This window comes from Pongo pygmaeus, chromosome 1, assembly GCF_028885625.2.
Source record: "Pongo pygmaeus isolate AG05252 chromosome 1, NHGRI_mPonPyg2-v2.0_pri, whole genome shotgun sequence".
In the NCBI taxonomy this organism is placed as follows: Eukaryota; Metazoa; Chordata; class Mammalia; order Primates; family Hominidae; genus Pongo; species Pongo pygmaeus.
This window is the reverse complement of record NC_072373.2, coordinates 38,571,646-38,592,793: the sequence shown is the minus strand read 5'-3', so window position 1 is coordinate 38,592,793 and position 21,148 is coordinate 38,571,646. Positions and strand designations below refer to the sequence as shown.

General features: G+C 40.7%; 1 protein-coding gene and 1 pseudogene across 3 annotated transcripts in view; both read right to left on the bottom strand.

The window, feature by feature from the left end:
- The window catches only part of KCNH1 (potassium voltage-gated channel subfamily H member 1), a 468,663-nt gene that overhangs the window by 160,374 nt on the left and 287,141 nt on the right, over positions 1-21,148 (bottom strand). The gene's annotated exons all lie outside the window — the stretch shown is intronic.
- LOC129032630 (importin-7-like) lies at positions 16,802-19,905 on the bottom strand (annotated as a pseudogene).

The window sequence follows — 21,148 nt, the reverse complement described above, 5'->3', positions numbered from 1 at the left end:
GTTGTTGTTGCCTTTTGGGTGTTTTTGTTTTTTTAACATGCTAGATCTAAAACAAAACAAAACAAAAAAAAACAAAACCAGCAGTTGTTCTCCTGAATGCTTTCAGTCTTTGAGGTGGTTAAATGAAGGGCCAAGAAAAGAAAATATATCATGAGGCAAAAGAAAGCAAAAAACCAAGGAAAGAAACCATGAGGAACAGCTGACTGGGGCTGCTTCGCAACAGTTATTTGCATACATGCCTGCGGCAGGCAGGAGGGGGGCATTTGTGTGAAGGGAACCTGTGTGAACAGTGTCAAGCCTCTCCTCTGGATCCCATCAGGAGAGGGCAAAATGGAAATAATAATATCCCACCAGGTGGACCTGGAATTAAATACTTGGAAGAACGCACTTTGAGCATTTTGCAAAGCGGGGTTGCAAAAGCAAGCTTGGAGTCTTCTCTAGAGATGTTGAAGGGAAGCTAAATTTGTTTTCAAGGGATAGCCTGCATTAGTAGTTTTCAGCTTTCTGTGGAAGTTATCATTTCAGACACAAAAAGGCCCCTCAAGTCACCCAAGCTACAATTGCTTCCCTGCTACCGTTAAAATAACAAAACTCAAACAAATCACAAGCTCACCAAAACTATCAGGAGGAATGATGGTGTAGTTTACACTGTTGGTGATCAGACTTCACTAACAAGGTCAAACTGGTGGATTTGAATCTTGTATGGACCTGTTGCTTTTCTCCTCACAGACACCAGGCCAGCTGTCCCACAAATGTGGGCCAGTAGACAGGACAGAGATGGGGCAAAACAGAGCAGTAGCCTCTGCAAAAACTTGTTCCTCCTACTTTAAAAAACAACTCAAAACCTGAACCCCAAAAATGGTCAGTCGGTAATGGACAACAAATGAAGCTGCTTCCTGTTAAATACCCTTTAACTATTTAAGGGAATCACTAGTTTATGCCTTTTCCTCTTCCAAAGTGGATACTCTCATCACAGTTCCATGCTTTGTCATTTATGCCTGTCTTCTTCTAAAAGGAAGCCATGCTGGTTCAATATCCTATTAATACCATAAAAGGCCAGCCTTCAAGGCCCCCTGTAAGATCCAGTGGACTATAAGCTATCAACTAGTTCCTTCTAGCCTTGCGTTTCTGGGATCCTCTACGTTTTCAAGAAAACCATCAGAGAATGGGAAGTTTATTTTACTCCCTGCACAGCAAATGCTGAATTTTAGAATATGATTCAGGCTGGGAAAAATAATTAATTGTGAAATGATAACTTCTACTCCTATATAGCTAGATTAAATGTAGATATTCTTAAAACTACTTAAGAAATTGACATGTTTCTCTCAGCCACCCATGGTGATAACTTTATAGGACTTGGGACATGGGAAAACGTAACAGGCCCATGCAGATCCAAAGTCTTGAAACTATATGGGAATAATCACTATTATTATACCCCAAGGCTTCTATACTCTCTTATTTTAACATGGGGAAAACTGTTCACTATTAGGTTTTTCACCTGTGTATATATATAGGATCTGTCTTCTTTTCTAAGGACCAATGAACCCTAATAAATTATGATCCTAATGAATTGTTAATACTACTGGACTAAAGCAGTAGGGGACCAGGGACAGAGACTTGGTGTTGTCTTTCAATCCCATGCACACTCTGGAGGGGACAAAGAAATATATGTGGGAAAACACAGTGTGAGAGAATCCTGAAAACTTCTGACAAGCAGGTTTTTAAGTGGCTATAACATGAGCTCCTTCTTCAACAAAATTTCCCCAAATGAATACCCATTGAGTGCTCTCATTCCACTTACTGTAGGCTCTGGTGATAAACACTGACCCAACACACACCTACTCAGTGAATCTGATGTACTTGCAAATTTGGCTTTTCCCCACCAGCTCTGGATTTTCCATTTGCTCTGTTAGCCAAAAATAGCACCAGGGCACAAGAACATGTTGCTTACCTCCCCTACCATGGTCGTGGAAGCTCACCGACAATCACATAAGGTCTTAGTTATTTTAATAAGACATGAAATTATTCCTTTGAAATAAGAATACTCTGCAGCATAGAGTAATAAAACCCAAAATATAATAAGTGTTATCTTAAAAAATCAAACTCTTTATTTAGAGACACGAAAAGGGTTTTTCTAGGTTGGCAGATAGACAGGGAACACAGATGGTGAGAGACTGTGCTAACAAATGGACTAGATAAAAAAATAACCATTACATGCTAGTCAAAGGTACAATGATTTAATAAGCCGGGGATGTTAGGGGAATTTAAACTCAACTGACATCTACTGACTGGTTACTAAGTGTGGGGCACAGGGTTAGATCCTTTAATCATGGCATAGCATTTATTACTCATACCCGTGTGTGGTGTTACTATTTTCAGATTTCAGGTGATAAAACAGCTGAGTTTTAAGGAAAGCAGGCTGAAAATCCCCTCAGTGATGATGAGGTTGGCAACTCTAATAGACCCACATTCTAGATCATTAGTACAAGAGTGGTCTCTAGCATCTTAACCCACATGCAGTCCTTTTTACCACTGGCATTACTGGCCTTCTATAACAAGCCCTATAGCTAAAGTTTTTTTTCAGTGATGGAAGTTAATTTGCACTGAGCAACCAGTACCATCTTCTCTGTCCCATCTTGTGAATAACAGCATACATCTGTGAGACAGTTTGCTACAAGAACTCTAAGGAGGCTTTGTTTCCCATCTGGGAGATGGATGCCCCACCACCCACATTTCCTCATTCGTTACATATATTAACAAGCCAATAAGCCAAAGTTACAGAGAAAGTAGTCTTTCCTCTAAAATGTCCTTGGTGAAAGAAATAAGGAATGTGACTGCAAATCATTCAAAGTCATCTAATACGGATCCATTACAAGACCTGCAGAAGGTAGAGAAAGCTCTCTTAGCGGAAGCAAGAAAAAGGAATGATATTGCATTGGATCAACTAGTGCATAGCTCTGCTGCTTAGGTTGAGTTAATGTGCTTCCAAGAAACATGGGAGCAGCATTTCTAGACCACTGGACCATTCTGATAAACCATTAATGATACTAACAGTGATTGGCGCTCTATATGCTGAGCAATCACCCAGAAAATAGCCCCCCTGGAATATCCTATTGTATAATTTATTAAGAAAGTAACCACTAATATGTTTAGCTCTTCAGAAGGTGGAAGAAGCAGGCTATTTGGCAAACGTTTGCACTCTCCCATTCTGGCTGAATGCTGATCTTTCTATGCTGTAACTCTACTCTGGTATCGGTTATCACTAGGGTTTTGGGTTGGAATTCTCTTCTCTTCGAAATCAAATCTCCCAACACCTGACATACTAGGGCTAAACTGCCCTAAGTGGACACTGAGGTAGGGAGGTCAAGGCTAATTAAAAACAACCAAATGGTACACAGTATTTACCAGAGGTCACAGGATCATGTCTATTTAATGCATGTTTGTGTAGAAAGGAGCACAGCATTAATATTCACATTTACTATCAGAGGCTGAGGCCAACTGTTTGTTATTTGTAATAACATTTTGTTTTAGAAACACAGCTACCAGTGTCATCTAGTTCATCTCTTACAGCACAGATAGACTAAGAAGATGACTTGTCTTTATCTCTACCTCACATACAACTCTGCTTCAGAAACAGTCAGCTGCCTCGTCCAGGTGAATAGCAATTGACTCTGAGTAAGAAGGGCTTAGGAGTTGGTATGGCTTACTGTCAATATATCAACTAATAATTTTTTTCCCAAAGATGCTGATTTACTGATGAGACCAAAAAGAAGGACTTCTGTCATGGCCCATATTTATCAATAGCCTTCAGCAGCATCTGGTGCCCTCAGGGATTTCCAGCAAGCCAAGTTACAATTCCTTTTTTGGTTTGGCTGGATTTTCAGTAAAAACAACCTGCTGGGTCAAGGGAAAAAACACCTTGGTGATAAATAAGACACTGTATGTAAAAGTTTCTAACACTGTGCCCGGCATAAAACTGGCATTCAAATAGGTTTCTTCTGGCCAAGTGCAGTGGCTCATGCCTGTAATCCCAGCATTTTGGGAGGCCAAGGCAGGTGGATCACGAGGTCAAGAGATCGAGACCATCCTGGCCAACATGGTGAAACCCTGTCTCTACTAAAAATACCAAAAAAATTAGCTGGGCATGGTGGTGCACGCCTGTAATCCCAGCTACTCAGGAGGCTGAGGCAGGAGAATCGCTTGAACCCGAAAGGCGGAGGTTGCAGTGAGCCGAGATCTTGCCATTGCACTCCAGCCTGGCGACAGAGCAAGACTCCGTCTCAAAAAAGTAAATAAATAAACAAATGGGTTTCTTCCTTTCTTCCATCTCTCTTCTTTCATGAAGATTGTTGTTTTCTTTATTTTAATAATACAGTAAGATGGATGGGAATGGGAAGACCTGCAAAGCATTTGTATGGGCTAGCATTTGTTGTACCTGGAAAACAAGTTTAGAAGTCACTGGAGTTACCATCATGGATTTTCCAAACTATGTCTCTACCTGTTTGATTCAACTTAACAAACATTTATTAAGTATGCATTATATGTCAGAACTGTGCTGGGGATATATGAATAAAATACAAGGATTCTGCTCCATGTGCTCATAATACCACAAGGAAGCAGCTTCCAGATGCACATTCGGAGGGATGCAGGGAAGAAAAATGAGTGAATGCCTGCTCTCCAGGACAAGACTTTAATTAATATAACTGAAGCATAATGAGACTAATTGTAGCATGTAGATACTGCCAATTAACCAACAAATGCCCAATTTCCCCACAAATTTAAAGATTACAGCCTTTTTAATTATTGGAGGAGGGCAAAAGTCAGTGTCAACAAGAAAAGCAAGTTCTTTCCATATTGTTTACAGAGAGGTCAAAAGATAGCTCTGCCCCTTGAAATCTTCATATAAGCACTAGATCTAAAAGTAAAGTGTGGCCAGGTGTGGTAGCTCATGCCTGCAGTCCCGGCACTTTGGGAGGCCGAGACGGGCAGATCGCTTGAGGCCAGGAGTTTGAGACCAGCCTGGCCAACATGTTGAAACCCCATCTCTACTTCTCTACTAAAAATACAAAAAATTAGCCAGGTGTGGTGGCGGGTACCTGTAATCCCAGCTACTTGGGAGGCTGAGGCAGGAGAATAGCTTGAGCTCAGGAGGGAGAGGTTGCAGTGGGCCAAGGTCATACACTGCACTCTAGCCTGGGCAACAGAGCAAGACTCCGTCTCTAAATAAATAAATAAATGCAAGGTTACAAAAATCTCATCACTTATGTGCAGAATAACACTTAATCCAAAAGCTAAAACAACCTGTTGTTTGTGTCATGGCTAAAGAATGAACAAGGGCAACAGCAAAGAAGTACAAAAAATACCTCTATTAATTAGGGTCACGTATTTCCACTGTAAATCCTAATCACTGGTTAGAAGTGAAGTTTCATTAACGTCATTAGTGCCTATCAGGAAATTATAATATACTTACATTTAAATGTCATATTCTAATACTTCCCACAGGGACCTAAATTAAGTCACGTTTCCACGCAATAGTTCTTGTAATACATAAATCTATCATCCTCTTTTCTGTGTTTTTTTTTTAAGAAATTTCTTAGCATCTCCCTCATGACCAAAATTATCATGAGCAAAACTAGATAGAATATAACCATTCCCCTAGCTCTAAGTGTGCAGGTCAGAGATGAAGAGTGGAAGACTGAAAGGGTGGGCCAGATCTTAGAAGGCAACTGTCCTTTAAGGTGAAAAACAGTGATAAATGCTGAGAAATCTCAACCTTAAGTGCGTTGAAAGTTGATAATGTCCATCTATGTCGTGAACAATTTGTGAAACAGGACTGTCAAAGAGAGTTATAGGTTCTTGGAAGTAAGAGGCTACATCTTATGAATCTTAATACCTTCTAGATAGTTAAAGATACTGTCTTATAGATAGTAATACCCTATAGGTAGTAGACATTCAATAAATGTTGTCTGAATTATGTTACTCAACATACCATATTTCTTTCCTGTCATTTTACAATTTAGAAAATGATCTGACACTGAGAATTGGGCACGTGAACCATACAAATCTGCCAATGCTCACATTTCTCTTACTGACTGGTTGGTCACATGGCTACTTTCCCCGACCCTTGTCTTTATAAATTCAATTCAATTTAATTTGCGTTTGAGTTGAGTTCTGTCAAGACTCAATAGTCCATGTTAACAACCCACGTTCTAGATCATTAGTGCAAGAGTGGTCTCTAGCGTCCCACCCACATGCAGTCCTTTATATCACTGACATTACTGGCCTTCTATAATAAGCCCTATAACTAAAGTTGTTTTTTTCAGTGATGGAAGTTAATTTGCACTGAGCCATAAGTACCATCTTCTCTGTCACATCTTTTGAATAACAGCATAAATCTGTGAGATAGTTGGTCAAGATACAATCTTGGTCATGTGACATTTTTCTGTATGAAAAACAAATTAGGTTCTTATGAGGCCCAAACATGAAATTTTGGCTTCATAATAATATCCCATATATTTGACTTCATAATAACATCTTACCAACTGGGCCCCCATTTCCATTTTTTTCTACTTTATGATTCTTCTCAAATAAACTACAGATTCCTTAATTGCATGTGTGGCAGAGCACATTATTAGGTGTTATAGAGGTTACAAAAGTAAAGAGTTAAGTGTCTTAGACCTTAAAAAGCTTAGAGTATAGCAGAGAAAGAAATGTACACAACTAATTACAATTCAAGGCAAAGTAAAATAACTTTAAGAGAAAAAAAAGATTAAGTAGTACACTAAAAGGCAATGCAAGATTACTTCTAGATAGAAGGATATCAACTGCTTCTTTAAAGATGTGAGCATTGGAACCTGGCCTTACACATATACATACATATGTGTGTGTGTATTATGTGCACATATTAAAATATACGTATACTTGTACAGAATCCTATAAACATTCTACTATATGGATACAATTCAGACAAAATTAAAAACAACAGAATTCCCTCTAAGAATTTCTGTAAGGATTCATTTGGATTACCATTGCGTCCTTGGAGGATTTGAATTAGAATAGGGTTTGTCAAACCATGGTTTTAAGCCATGAGCCTTTTTTTTTTTTTTTTTTTTTTTTTTTTTGAGACGGAGTTTTGCTCTTGTTTGCCCAGGCTGGAGTTCAATGGCGTGATCTCAGCTCCCCGCAACCTCTGCCTCCCAGGTTCAAGTGATTCTCATGCCTCAGCCTCCCGGGTAGCTGAGATTACAGGCATGCACCACCACACCTGGCTAATTTTGTATTTTTACCAGAGACGGTGTTTCTCCATGTTGGTTAGGCTGGTCTTGAACTCCTGACCTCAGGTGATCCTCTCACCTCAGCCTCCCAAAGTGCTGGGATTACAGGCATGAGCCACTGCACCCAGCTGCCATGAGCCTTTTAATCAAGCAACAATTTAAATAGAAGTTCAATATGTAAAACAAAGAATAGCTACTCAGGTGGGAGAGGAAGGAGCTCCATCTACCCCACCCCTTTCCCAAACTTGCCCACCGCCCAGGGTGGAAACTCCTTGACAAGATGACCAATAAATCCCTTCCTGCTGTGACTGTCTGTGATTTAAGTATAAGTCCATGGAGCACATGGTAAACCACAGCACTGTGTGTCTTAGAAGGAACAACATATTGTATGAGCCTTGGGATCTTCCCTGGGGAGCGTTCCCTGTATTTAGGGGAGGAAGCTGAACATATGTGAGAAGAAGTAAAGCAAAGCACTTGTTTAAGTGCCTGCCCTAGGAAGAAAGCTTTCAAAAAAGGAAAAAAAGTCAAGGAAGACATCACAGAAGGAGAAAAGAGAACATGAGCTGTGAAAGACACTGATTAGCAGGAAGAGATAAAGCAAATAATTAATTTTTATCTAAAAACATTTGGGGCCAGGTGCGGTGGCTCAGGCCTGTAATCCCATCCTTTTGGGAGGCTGAGGTGGGTGGATCACTTGAGGTCAGGATTTAAGACCAGCCTAGCCAACATGGCGAAACCCAGTCTCTACTAAAGAAAAAAAAATACCAAAAAAAAGTAGCTGGGCATGGTGGCACGCACCTATAGCTCCAGCTACTCGAGAGGCTGAGGCATGAGAATCACTTGAACACGGGAGGTGAAGGTTGCAGTGAGCCGAGATCCTGTCACCATTCTCCAGCCTGGATGACAGAGTGAGACTCTGTCTCAAAAAGAAAAAATTAAAAAAAAAAAACCACTTGGATCTGTGTTAAATGCAGAACCCAGAAATTAACTGCTGAATCCAAAGGGGGCTTTGGAGATGTGCAGGCCTATCACTCCTCCCACAGTTGTGCTAGCTTGGCCTTGGCAAAGCAAGAACTCTGGAGGGACTTTGGGGCACCAGCTCAGGCCTGACGCAGCAGTCTCAATAGCAAGCCAAGAGGCAGAACAATGCCACTCTAACATCATGATTCACAATGAGTGAAAGCCACAATAAAGCTTTTCATCAGAGGAAAGGGAAAATAGGCTTTGTTTATCAGCATCCTGTGGGGGGATCAAAAGCCTACTTTCTAGAGCTTGTTCCAGATGTCTCTTCTACCTCTTTAGAGCCTACTGGCCTCCAACAGCCATGCTCAGTATCTCTCATTTCATGCACAAAAAGGTCATTTCAGGCACAGCAAGAGAGCAGGCAGCTCTCTGCATTCTCATGCTGCCAAATCAACCTTCTCACTCACCTAAAGGGCTGTTCAATATTTGTCTTCATGGCCCACGTATCCTCAGAAGACAAAGCCATGTGCTGTCTGCTCTGGGACACAGAAAAAGGAGTCAATCCAGCCTTCTCTCTGAGTTGACTAAATCATGCTAAATGATTCTCTCTGGTCACAGCACTGCCAGCCTTTGGAAAGCAATGATTCCTGAGCCCAAGAAGCTCCCAACTAATAGAGAACATGTTGTTGTCTCCCTCAAAATGTTCTTGGTCTAGTGTGTCTGGGTATCTTGTTCTTTCACTTTCTCACTTTTTGAGCTAAGACATAACTATTACAGCCAAAATAACCTACTTCTATCATCCCAACAGTGTGGCAGGAAAGCTATGTTCTTAAAATAAAAGTTACATGACACTGTAAGGTGAAGCAACACTGGATTTGAGAGTCAGGAACTAGATTAGTGTCATACCTTTGCTATTCACTAGGTGGGTAACTTTGAGAAGTCACATTAACTCTCTGACCTTTAGTTTCATCAATTGGAGATACACCTATTCAAAAATCAATAAATACCATCTTGTGTCACTTAACAATAAGATACAGTTTGAGAAATACATTTTTAGGTGATCCCATCCTTGTGTGAGCATCACAGAGTATACTCATATGAACCTAGATGGGATACCTACTATAATCCCAGGCTATATGGTATAGCCTGTTGCTCCTAGGCTACAAACCTGTACGCCTTGTTACTGTCCTAAATGCTGTAAGCTATAATAACATGATGGTAAGTATCTGGGTATCTACAAATACCTAAATATAGAAAAGACACCGTAAAAATATGGTATTATAACATTTGGGAACCACCATCCTTTACGCAGTTTGTTGTTGAGTGAAATGTTATGTGGCACATGACTGTATTTACTGAGTCCCTGCCTACTACTACATGCCAGGAATCATGCTAAATGCTAAGGATATTCTGGTGAGCAAATCAGACTTGGCCTTTGCCCCCACACAGTTTAAAGACTAACAGAAGAGAAAGAGAGTAAATAAGGAAACAAATATATATTTACAAATTAGAAGTGTTTGGAAGAATAAAAAAACAATGTGCTTAGAAAGAAAGCATGATGGAGAATGAGGCTTTTTCCCTCTGGAGGTACAGAAAGCATCTCTAAGGGGAGTATGTGTGAGGGAGGAGGAAAACCCATCAGAGAAAACAGTGGAGAAGGGGGATTCCAGGCTGAAGGAACATCACAGGCAAAGGCCCAGAGGGAAGGAGGGGCTTGGCATGTTCAAAAGCTCAAAGAAGCTCAAGTGTTTGGAGCTGGGAGCTTGGGAAGCAAGAGGAGGTAGTGTGAGAGAAGGCTGGAGAGGGAGCAGCCAAGCAAAGTAACTAAGTCCTGCAAAGCTGCAGTGCTGTGCCTAGCACATAGTAGGCCCTCAGTCAACATGGGCTGCATGCAAAGGTTTTCTTTGACCAGGAGAGTAAATTTTAAATTTTAATGAACCTAAATGACTTCTAGGAAGCCTTCTATTTTAATGATTCTAGTCCCCAGATTGCTGAGGAAAAAAATTTTAAAGAGTCCCTTGTGCTTTGTGAACCACAAAATAAACAAAACCCTGTAGAATGAGAATTTCACACTTAGAGCCCCTACCTCATCCACCAAAGACAAGGATGCACTATTTAAATAATATTTAGGCAAACATGCTTGGCCCAAGGGAAACAATATGTGCTTCTAAAGCTACAAACATTATGTAGGTTACAGGTTAAAATCATTTCATGGTTCCCTTTCTTTCATGAACAAACACTAGCTTTACTAATCAAGAAAAGATGTTAGAATTTCTTAGATATCCCATTAAAAAGACCATACAGCCAAAGGCAATGTGGAAATTCTAGGCACAACTACGCCATCTGTTTATGCTCAAAAGATGAGTTTCACATCACATCTTATCTGAGTGGTATGTCCTCTTTTGGGGCCCCTGTCTTCTATTCTTTCCCTAGTTCCAACATTTCCATCACGTGCTAGCTTTTCCAGTGGAAATCAAGCATGAATATAAGGCCACTCAAAAGCTCTACTGAAAAACCACTATAATGTTCATTTTTCCATGATAATGTTTGGCGGCTATGGTAAAAAAGTGCAAGAGATCTGGAGTGAGACAGAGCTGGATTCAACCCCTAGCTCTGTCACTTACTGGCCATGTAAACTTTTGTTCCTTTTTGAGTCTCAGTTTCTTTTTCTGTCAAGCAGAGATAACACCTACCTGGTAGGGCCCCTGTGGCTTAAAAGAGATCACATCTAAAGCCCCTTGCCCACGGTATGGAGCACAGTAGGCACAAAATAACAGAAAGCCAGGTTTGGAAGGTGGCCCAAGTTTGAGATGCAGCAAAGTCCTTGTAGCCAGGACTGCTCTCCAGAGGCTTGGCCACTGAGGCAGATGATAAACAGAGAGAGCTGGAGCTTGTCATGAGAGGCCAACCCTGCTGACTCAACAGTGCCAGAAACTTTCCAATGGACCTCAAATCCCCCAAGGAACTCTGTCCTACAGGAGGACCCAGGGCTCCTGGTGGGCAAGTGCATTCCTCCCCAGGGACAAGGGCACTCTACAGAGCCCAGGCCCAGCCTGATTGGGTGCAACTAACCAGAGAAGCATTTACCTTTAAGAGCTTCAAAAGCCACAATTGCCCCTAGCCCAGGGTCAGAGAAACACAATCCTTGGAAGATTTATCAGGTCTTGCCAGGACACTGGCTTGCATCTTTCTTGCCAAATGGATCCATTGTTAGTCCTGTCTTTCTGATCAATACCTTTGTCTAAATTCTGCCGACAGACCCAAACCGTCCTGGTTCAAGTCAGCCCAGTTCTCCTCTGCCTCTTGTGAATTCTTTGTTGAGCATTTTCAATTCTTCTTCTAGGAGACTGATGACTCCAAATCAGGTGACATTTTAATATGCCTAGCAGTAAAAGCATTTATCTAAGCCAAAAAAAAAAAAATGAAACCAAAGTCTTATCTACTGGCATAATGTGTTTATCTCAATGAGTTTTGTCACATAAATGAAATAAAAGAGGGCCAAAAATCATGTTATTCCGGAAACATTCTTCCCCTAATATTTATAATGCTATGTTAAGTAGGAAAAATTCAGCAAATGATCCATTTAGAGAAAAGGAGCCTTTATATTTGGAATCTACCCGTTAACTTAAAAACCACAAATCTTGTTTTATACAATAATGTATTCCTCCTCCCAATCTCAATATATTATCAAGTCATAATGAGAAAGTTTATATCTCATTTCACAGAATAACAAAAATAGAAGGGGTATCCCCTCAATGTATAAATGAGGAAACTGGGACTCAGAGAACAAATTGCTTCAGATTAATTCAGCTAGTCCAAGAAAAGGGATGAATAATCAAAGCCTAATTCCAATATGGTCAAAAATAAGAAAATAGAGAAAGGTACCTGGAAAATCTACAACCAAAGGCACAACCTCCCAAAACCTGAATCTACAGAGCCACCCTTTACCCATGGCAGCTTTGGGAGCATCTCTGAAGAGCAGATTAAGAAATGTGGCAGAGCTTATGTCTGAAAGGTTTAGAGACCAGGATGGCAAGTGGTAGCTGTCCACCAGTTACAACCAGTAACAAGCAGGGGCATCATCCACCTAGGGCTGGCCCATCAAAGGTGTGGGCATTGTGGCCATGGTTACAGGGACCACCTGAAGAGAAGGGAGAAGTCCAGACTCCAGGTGTCTGTCAATTTTTAGGATATGGTCTTGACTATATTCTCCTCCTATAGGCTGAGAACTAAACATAAAAGAGAGCAGGTAAGTGTATCAAGAACACAGATTTAGCCAGAGAACGCAAATGTTCTGCTAGCACCATGGAGATGTCATATATGTATAGATACAGAAAACCAGACAATTGACCTTAGCCCTGGTTTGAGCATCATGACAGCCCCTGGGCTGGGAAGTAATAATTCAGACAATAGATGTTTAACTGGTGATAAATGTCTGGGGCTCACTTCTTAGCCTACCCTTTGCAATTTCTTTTTATTCATTTTAACCCAAAATCACCTGCATACAAATGTTTAGTGATGAAGGAAGGTAATGGTATGAGTGTGAGAAAGTTCTGGAAGTCTCCTCCCAAGAGCAATTAGCTAAAGTTTTATCCACTTCAGAACAAGTCCATACCCAGGCCCAAGACATCACCAGTTACAGGCAAAAACACTCATTGACAGCCAGAAGAAGAAACCACAATCAGAGAGAGGGATACTGCAGAAGGGGGATTAAGACATTCACTCTCTCACACAATTTTCTAAGCAAAGAATTTAAAAGACAAGAGACATGAACCCAGCCTTTCTTAAATCCTTTATTATTGACTGTAAGCTTCTAAGCAAAATTGATTTCCCCTGTTCCCAAATAATTCTCCACCCACTCCAGTGGCCAATAGCTCCATCAAAGGTGTAGGCATTGTGGCCATGGCTACAGGGACCACCTGGGGAGAAGAGAGAAGTCCAGGCTGCAGATGTCTGTTGATTTTTAGGAAGTGGCCTTGACCATATTCTCCTTCTTTAGGCTGGGAACTAAACATAAAACATAGAGCAGCTAAGTGTATTAAGAATATAGACTGAGCCAGAGAGCGCAAAGCTGCTCTGCTAGCACCGTGGATAGCGAAGCCCAGTCTCAGTAGGCTCATGTGCTATTTGGGGTCACCTGCCCTCCCCACTCACCTGCTGCCTTTCTATAGCAGAGTGTCACGACTCAGCTGGGAGCGCTGGTGATGGCTTCACACATAGTCAAGGGGGCTGGACACTGCTATTAATATAGCCCACTTTTCCCCTTAGTACTTTCTCCCTGCAGTGATTCATTCCACCTGCAAGTACTTGAGCTGTACCTGGGTGGCTCGTTTATTTGCAAAGAATAATTTCACAAGCATTTAAAAAAAGTAGGCAATTAGCTTACTCTTAATCTTAATATGCCACCTGGCTAGCAGGTGGTCTCCTGCCCCAAGCAATGATGCAGGCATTCTGAAGGCATCTCTGCCTCTTGCTGTACATGTTACTTTGTCTCCATCACCAAGATGCTTTCAAATGTTCCTCCTTAGAAAATCTCAAGTTCTCAACTGAGCTTGTTATAGAAAAAGAGTTCCAAACCCTTTGGGCAGCTGCCATCTAAAAACTCTGTTTTCCATATTTAGCTAGAGTCCACAGTTTTCACTGAACTCATTCGTAAAGTAAGTATCAACCACTCTTTAGAGAAATTTGCTGGGAGGGATGTTTCATGTAGCACTCCCAAACCAGAGCCCGCCTGGAATAATCCTCACTCACATGATGCCTAAAGAACCAGAAACAGCCCCTGGAAAAAACTTAAACATCGGTTGCTCCTTGCCCTTCAAATGAGCATTAAGGGTAGATTTCTGCTGCTCCTCCCTAACCCCAACCCCAAAACTGTTTCTCCCACTGACTTCTAGGACAGCTTACCTGAAGGGTGAGGTGATGAGAAAGTTGAGCAAGATGAAACATTAAAGCTAAAGAACACAAATGAAGGCGAGGACATTTGTCCAGCCTCTTCTTCCTCATTCTCCAGCTCTGTCTCTGCCATGTGCATAAAATCACCCATTTGGGCACATTTTTACCCCAGAAGTCTAACTCTTCTCTGTTCAAGCCTTTACAGTGACCACCAGAGAGTACCCCCTCACCCCTACCCTCACGCTAGAACTTCCCATCAAGATAAACTAATCTTGGTAATGGTTCTTACCCAGAGGAGCACATTGGAATCACCGGTAGAGGAGGTGTTTTATATATATGTATATATATATATACATGTAAAATATATATATATATATGTATACATGTAAAAAATATATATAACCCACTATATATATATATAAAATACTCATGCCTGGTGTTTACTCTGGAGGTGCTCATTTAGTAGCCTATAATGGAGGTCTTGAATCTAAATGTTTTAATAGCATCATGGATAAGTTGGATGCACTCCTAGTTGAGACACTCTAGCTTACAGCCTTCCTGGGGGCTTGTGAGAAATACAAAGCCATGAGCCTACCCCACGCCTACTGTGTTAGAATCTGCATGTTAACAAGACCCTCAGGTGATCTGTATGCACATTAAAATCTGAGAAGCACTGGCTTAGAGCACATACAGGTCAATAGGTTACTGTTCACACCAGCAACTACACGTTTAGTGCTTTATATAATGAAGACTTTACCCTTGTTAAAGGAATTTCACATATCTGGGAGCTTGATCCTACAGAAGCAGAGAATAAATATGGGAGCCTGAGGCCTTACGGGCACTTTAAAAATCACATCATGAGTCATGGGGACAGATGCCTATTTTGTTTATGCGTAAGGCCAGACCTTAGAATTTTCTTTTTTGAGACAGGTCTTATTCTGTTTCCCAGGCAACAACAGAAGTTTCCGCATGGGAGTGGGGGTGAGGGGGGACTGTCTGGTGGTCACTGTAATGGCTTGAACAGAAAGAAGTCAGGGTGAAAATGTGCCCAAATGGGTGATTTGTCCACATGGCTGAGACAAAGTACAGTGTTGCAATCTGATTTTTTTCTTAATTATGCATTTTAAATATCAATATGTGCATTTCTTTTTACAGTTATAGATTTTCTCATCTGTTTTAGACAACAGCTTGTAATAGTTTTGAATGCATTAAGATGTTGCTTTCAATTTGAAATATTTTGTGTATACATGTATATAAAAAATAACCCAATGATGACTCATCTGACAGATGTTTAAGATCAATAAAGACTTATTTTTCAACATGCAGTTAGGAAGAAAGGGAAGCAAGCCAACCTCTCCACACTGTCTTTTTGCTGGCTTGTTTTTGCAGTGGTATCAATAGTGGTTTCTGGAGGGAACAAAGTGACTTCAGCCTATCTAGTTAAGATCAGATACCACAATCAACAAGACGGGTAGAAGAGATGGGGAAGGGGGCGTGGGTAAGTGTTAAATTTCAATTTTTTAAGTGTGCATTTTGTACTCTTTCTAGGTACAGGATTAAGAACAGGCCAATGAGGAAAAAATTGTTATAATTGTTATAAATTGTTTATATTGTTATAAAACTGAAATCAAATCAAGACATAATAGCTGAATTAAGTTCTTTTAATAGATTGCATATATAGATGTTTAGCCATACTCTTAGATCAACTCTTTAACAGTAGAACTTCATATCCAATTAACGTGCTCTAGATACCACCTTTCTTATTTTTTATAGTAAGGTCTGGTATTTAAATACCCACTTCTACACTGACAGCTTTAAGAAAAACAGGACACAGAGGGAGTTGTCATTTTTGGCAGCAATGAAATACCGCTAACCCATTTTTACATACCGAATTCAAGTCCCTGTCAGAAGTGAGTGGACCACAAAGTCACCAGGTACAAAATTGCTAGTTCATTTTTAAATAAATAACTTGAAATTACCCTTGCCCCCCACTCCATTACATCTTTTTATAAACAGCAAACATTTTGCTATTTTATGCATAGGCTAGGAGGCTTGTTTCAATATGAAAGTGCTAACTCATTTACAGAGTTTTATAATCAGTTATGTAGTGCTACAATAAATGTCCAATAATCTACATAGGAACGATGATGAATAAAAATGATGAAGATTGAATAAGGCTATCAGATTACCTTATCTCATTCACATATAAAGAATAGATACCCAATGGTGAGGAAGAGACAGAAATTGGACAGATTCTCACAGGTTTAAAAATTACATCTACCTTTGAGCTTTACACTGGAAATGAGACATTTTAAATAGTCCTGTAGCCCATGCCTGTTTTTTCCTCAGAAAAAGAAAAGCTGCCTTCATGACATCCCCTCGTTTTCAGATTTCCACAGCGTCACTTTGAAGCTTCAGAGTCAGGATCTTACTTTCTTTAAAAAATAAAGAAAATACAGCCCCTAGGTTACTTCCAATCCCCCCCACCCCCAAAATCCCACTGGTTTCTTTTCCAGTGCCAGGTTGCATGATCAGGTCCCATCTCCTGGGGTGGTTGTTGTTGTGATTTTTTTTTCTGTCCATCTACTGATCATTAGTTTAGAATAGATAACATGAACCAGTTCTAGAACCACTACTAGGAGGAACACAAGCTCTTCACTACAATCACAATCACACAGTAGGAAAGAAAGAGATAGCTCAATTCATCCCTGGTGCTGGGCCTCCAAAATTGAAAGAACTTGCCACAACTGGAGCACTGAATTTGTATCCTCCATGCTTCTCAATCATTTTGGATTCACGAGCTGCTCTTCTTTGATCAGCCAGAGTTGCTGTGTCCGTAACTGTTTTCTTTGTTCTTCATTAAGACCATGAGTTACAGCCTGATACTACACAGGATTATGATTTCGAATGGTTTGAAAGATAGCTTTAAATACCTGATACTCATTAACAGGGTTATCTTCATCATCAGTGACTGTGGAACAGCCTTCCAGAGCAGTCTCTTCAGCATCATCTTCTTCCCAGTCCTCTTCATCTCCATCTTCACCTGCCTGCTTAGCTAGAATCTCCAAATATTCTTTCCCATCTTCATCAATATCATCTTCATCACTCCCCAGTTCCTCGGTTTCATCATCATATTCAGCTTCATCATCATCACTGTCATTCTTGTGTTCTGCATGGCAGGCATATGCTCTTTTTAATCCATTAAATAAAAGGATAAAAGCTGGCAAAATCTGTCCAGAAACCTGATTTAAACCTTGGGGTATCTGTTCCATATCAATAAGAGCACAGAGACTGAGAACACACATCTTTCTGTCATGAAGCCCCAAGAAACAGTCAACATCATTAAGCCACTAATAAAATGATTTGTAACTGGTTCAACATTATTAGGGAAGTGAAGATTTTCTAAGGTATTGAGTAATAGGTATGCATTATAATGTAAATCTGCAATGCAACTTGCAGACCCATAGTTCAAAGTTCACTTGTCTTAACCTCTCTTGTCAGTCTTTCTAAGGCTGCTTCCACAAATAAGGGAATGCACTGGTCAATGTCATGCCCTTTGCACTGCAGAACGATGACCTCTAATAATTTTGCTGCATGACACTCTGCATCTTCTCCTGCAACTCCTGTAAGAACCTTTTTCCACATACTGTATATCATTTCAAGATACTTGGTATCAGACAGAAGTGTCTTGGTATCAACTGTTACATAATTATAAAGGAGGGGCATCATATCTGTAAAGCAATCAAAGCCATCTTGCTGAAAGACTTCAAATACAAGGGGTAGTAGCTGCCACATCTGTGGAGACACTTGTTGACGTGTCAGGCTATGCGCTAAAGAGAAGATCTCCTCATAGAATTCTGAGACATGCTGTTGTAAAACAGTACCAATGACCTGTAAGCAGATTCCCTCAAGCTGTTGGGTTATCTCTTTATGGTCTTCAACTACACTAAGAAGTGTGTCAATTGTATTCAGAATTCCCATAGCAGTAACTGCTTTGTCATCACTACCTTCTTCATCTGGCCCCATCTGGATTACATGGCTAAATGTCATTGCCAACTGTTGTGTCATTTCTACTGCAATAGGAGTAACTTCTTCACTATTTTCACAGATCATTTTCTGAATTACATTGGTAAGGTCATCATTTTCTGTTTCTCTTATAATATGAAGAAAAGCCTGCATTACAGGTCTGATGAATGGTGTGATATATTCTTTAGATTTTTCTTGATTGCTGATAAATACTTGAAGGACAATGGCAGCTTCCACTTTCACAGGCATGTCTCTATCATCAATCAGACATCTTCTTGTTAGCTCTAAAGCTGTTTGAAGGTTCTGATCACTTTTGAACTTTACTTCACAAAAATAGTGAAGTACCCAGCAAGCCCTTGCTCTCATGTAGCCTAATTCACTGCTGAAGAGAGAGAACACATGATTCTGCAACATGTATTCCATCTGATCATTACAGATCTTTTTCTTCAGAAGTGTTTCAGCTAAAGAGCCAGTCATGCAGGGCTCCATCTTTTTTTCAAAGGTCAGCATTTGGTTCTGTAAGAATCTGGTAACAAAATCCCATAGTCTTTTGAAGTACCTCCTTCCTCTTACTATGGGCTATAAACAAAAGCTTCTGGGCAGCAGTGGCAAAAGAAATGAAATCTTCAGACACATCAAACTTCATGCGTATATATTCGTAAGGGTCTTCTTCCCAAAGTTCCTCATCAGCACCTGTATAACACATCAATGGAAAAATAACATCTTGGATAATGCCTTGTATATGGGGCTTCAGATTCTTCCAGGTGAGAGCAAGAGAAACTCCTTGATTAATAGAATTTAATATCTGTTGTAAAACTTGAGGAGCCATATATTGCTTCTCCTTGTACTGTTACAACACTTTCAATAAAACTTGCTGGACACCAACAACAAATTCCTTCAGAAATACTTCAGCAAATTCATTATACTCCTAGGAAACATTGCCAGAGCTTCCATATCTTTCAAAAAGTCTTGCTAAAATATGTAAGGCCCACTTCTTGCATTTCCACTATGATAACTCAGGTCAATCATCTTCTTCAATTCGAAGTGTTTCAGTCTTTAAAATTTCTACCCATTCTGTCAGGTTCTGTTGGTTTATCAGTTCCAGTGGTAGTATATACTGAACAAGAGCATAGAAGATCTTGAATATTTGTTTCTGGATGACAACAGACTGATCAGACTGGTCAGAAAGAAGCTGGATAAAATGATCCTTTAGAACTGGCGGAAAATGCTGCATTGCTGCTACCAATGGACTCCACTCCTCTAGTTTTTTATACTCATAATTTTTCACAAGCCGATAAAGGCAAAGAAGAATTCATATCCAACAAGCACTGTTATCACACTGAAGATAAAAGCCAATTTTGTCCACAATGGCAGTCCAGCAGCTTGGATAATCATGTTTGATGATGGGATGAATGCATGTAGTAAGCTGTACCCTGATGAGCTCAGGAGGATGGATTATGACTTCTACAATATTTTCTCAAATACAATGGCAATCTTCTTCTGGAATAGTATAAGGGGATATATACTCTTGTGCTGTTTCTTGACCAGGCCAATACTGTGTTATATTTTTCAAATAGATAACACCTGCCTGTCTCACAGGTAAATCCAGCTGTTCTGACATAGTAATCTGGAGCAGCGTTGAGACAAAATTCAGAGACTTGTGTGCTTCATTGAGCTGGCACTCCACGGCCTCTTGCAGGGCTGGGTCTATGGTGCCCTGCAGGGCCTCGATAATGGTGTTGGGGTCCATCGCAGCATGGACTAGGTCAAACCCAGGGCTTGGGTGTTACTGGGCCAGGAATAGCGCTACTCACTGCACACATGGACCTGCCGCAGCGGCAACTGGTGCAAAAGGGCAATGGTACAATCTTAACTCACTGTAACCTTGAACTCCTGGGCTCAAGTGATCCTCCCACCCCAGCCTCCCAAGTAGCTGGGATGGCAGGCTCATGCTACCATGCCAAGCTGATTTTGTGTTGTTGTAGAGATAGGGTCTCACTATGTTGCCCAGGCTGGTCTTGAACTCCTGGTCTCAAGCAATCATCCTGCATCAGCCTCCCAAAGTGCTGGATTTACAAGCCTGAGTCACCATGCCTGGCCAATATTTTCAATAATTAGAGGCAGGATTGAAAAACAATTCCTTTTTGCTTTGCTCAAAATAAGCATTTGTGAGCATCCACTTAAGAGTTACTGTGCTAGATGCTGGACATCCAAATAGAAATAAGACCCAGTTCCTGCTGTTGTGGAAAGGACAGCATTAGAGAAATGTTCGGGAAATGGAGGAAAGGCCCTTATCTCAGCTTAAGGAAGCCTTAACTCACTATTGTTTGGCTGAATCTCAAAAATGTACAAACCAATAGGAGTGTCCCCTTCTTCCCCACAGATTCCCTGAAGCCAGTGGGCTGTCTGGCAGGAAAACCAAATACTGACTGTGATTTGCCCATTCTAGAAGGTAAGAGAAGGGATTCAGGGCATGCGTGTCAAGTTAGGCTTTGATGACTTGTGTTAGAAGGTTCAGGAAGAAAGCAGTATCACTTATCTCCTATGAAAAAAAGCAATGGCCAAGAGAACTTCCTTGAATCCATGAAGAGCTTCCAAAAAGAGAAATTTTAAGTTTAGGGATGATAAGGAGTAGAAAGGCTTGGTCTGCTTTACCTGGTGAGCCTATCAATGCACCCACCATGCACATGCTTGTTATCCAGCAGAGTGTTGGGCACTAGGGGGTAGAGGAGGATAGAATCTAAGATTACTTTTAGCTCTGAAAATCCCAAGACCATCTAAGTTAGGCTCTTCATTTTACAAAAGACAAAGTGCAGACCCAGAAAAGGCCTTATCCAAAATCACATTACTAGCTCTTGAGTACAAGATTACTAGCAGGCTGCAATCTGGGAAGATGGCTGAAGTGGACTCCACATCATATTAAACTCCAGCATCAGTACTTTGGGCAACATGTAGTCACCAGAGGTCTCTGAGCTGGTGACCAGCTTAGTCAA